The following is a 2,526-nucleotide window of genomic DNA, read 5'->3' as shown; positions in this document are numbered from 1 at the left end:
GTTAAGCATTTATTACAGATGTTTTTCTTTATACGATTATCCATTTGAATAAGTGAGAAGTAATTAATAAATTTAGAGGTATTATCTATACCTAGTTGACAATGCTAAATGAGTTATTGTGTTAATTTATACCTTTATAAATGATGAGTTTTCAAGCTCAGTCAATATTGATCTTCCAAATTTGGTATTCACGGCCTTGAATGAAATTACTTTATTGCTTTCACCTGTTGTTAACTCCTTAGTGGATTTCGTATGTAGCTGGATGGAAGCTTGGTTTAATATAATACAATATCTTCTGATAAAACTTTACAATTTAATCTATCACCTCATGAGTTTCAAGCTCTGTCACGTTTGATCTTCTACAATTTTTTGGAGGTATTTCATGGGCTTTCACCTATTGTTAACTCCTTAATGGATTTCGTATGTAGCTGGATGGAAGCTTGGGTTAAATTTGTCTTCTAAAGGCTAAGTTTCCAATATTCTGATCTGCACTAGATTGACTCTGGTAAATTGATCTCTGCGCACTAGTGTACTTTAGATATATATATGCACAACATAAATTTCTAAAAATATTTTATTTTTTTATACAAACTCAATGTTAAATGAGTTATTGTGTTGATTTATACCTTTGTAAATCAACGACAATGATTCAGATTTATAATCTGATATCATATCATCTGTTAATACTTTGCAATAAGCCTTCGGTAAAAAACAATTTAATCTGTCACCTGATGAGTTTTCAAGCTCAGTCAATATTGATCTTCCAAATTTGGTTTTCACGGCCTTGAAAGAAATTACTTTATTGCTTTCACCTATTGTTAACTCCTTAATGGATTTCGTATGTAGCTGGATGGAAGCTTGGTTTAAACTTGTCTTCAACAAATCTGCCATCTACAAATATTACAAATATATGCAAAATAATATTACAAAAGATTAGATGTATGCACTGTGTGCAATGCCACATTAAAAATTCAATACAAGTAACATAAATACATACAAAATAAAAAAAATATAAGATGTTACTCACTGTGGTAATAAATACTTGTTCTCAGACTGATCAACTAGTATTGATGGCACTTCTTCAGTTAGCGAACCTTTATATACTGTTTCAAATTTTTTCTATTTCCGTAAACATGTTTTTTACAAATTAATATTTTTTTCCTTTTTAAAACTCTAGTTGTGTATTCCCATATAGATTATTTTAGAAATTAATCACTTTAGATAATAATAATAATCATCTAATATAATTCTTTTAATGAAGTCATTACTCTTTGTCCTATTTTGGATGATTTCTTATTAAAAAAAAAACAAAAAAACAAAAAAAAACAAAGACATATTTAAACATAATTCCTTTATTTATTTTATACAACTTTTAAGTTTCAACACATCTCTCAACAATTTTCTTTAAGTAATCAAATTGTTTACTAACAACTTCAAACCGATTTGCTAAGGTAAAATATTCTTTCTTTAATAAATTTATTTGTGTTGGCTTATAAGTTAACAGTTCTTCCAACCATGAGGGTTTTGCTGTTAAAACAATAGTTTTATGGGTGAATTTTTCAAAAAAGATGATCGAATTTTGAAGATGAATTTCTTCAAGACAGCATTCATACTTCTTCTTGAAAAACTCTTCAATTATTGTTTTCTTCTTCTGCAAAGTCAACCATTCCTCTTCGTTCAGATAGATCCCACATTTCTTACTTGATCTTACAGCAACAACTGGTTTCCAATCCTGCGATAAGCCTATCACCAGCTGTTTAGAATTGAAATTGTTTAATGGATAACTGGTGGTGAGCTGTAACGCTAATTCACAAGCCATTTTGTAATAAACTGAAGTTAAAGAGGAAAATATAAAAATTAAATTGTATTTCCCCCACTTTTGAACAGTTTATATATCCCACTTTCAATTTCGAAGTATAACCACTCAATGATATCACACATACAAGTGTCTGGTACGTTTTCCAGATAAGGATCAGACTTTATACACGTTGTAAAATGATTATTACTTGCTTTCATAATATACGTTTTAGCCAACTCTTCTAACTCTAATATTTTGTGGTGAATATCGATATAAGAATTTGCTACATCCAAATTTGTCAATGTAATGTTTGGAAAAGAAGATATAAATTTTCTATAGTTGCTACTTGCCGAAAGTAGTTTCATGTAGTAAGCCATTATAACAAAAATATACTTGATGCTTAGATAACCCTAATTAATTTATTTTTAATTTGCTTAGGACTACCTTGAAAGAAGGAAAGTCTAAATCTACTGATCAGTACGCTGTGTTTCACTTAATCAAGTTGAAACCCCACCCATTTTACCAGTTTAATTTAAGGTCCATTACCCCTTCCAACAAATAAAACTACCGGCTAATCATTTTTAAATAAAAAGAAAATTAATCACTACAGTACTTACAGCCAGGTTAAAAGTTCAATTGTTGAAAGATTTAATAAAACTTTTAAAACTATGATGTATCAATTGTTTAGTCTTAGAGGAAACTACAATTATACAAAGCATTTACCTGAT

This window comes from Rhodnius prolixus, unplaced genomic scaffold (assembly GCF_049639745.1).
Source record: "Rhodnius prolixus isolate KJV_2025 unplaced genomic scaffold, Rpr scaffold_32, whole genome shotgun sequence".
Classification (NCBI taxonomy): domain Eukaryota; kingdom Metazoa; phylum Arthropoda; class Insecta; order Hemiptera; family Reduviidae; genus Rhodnius; species Rhodnius prolixus.
This window is presented reverse-complemented; position numbering follows the sequence as displayed.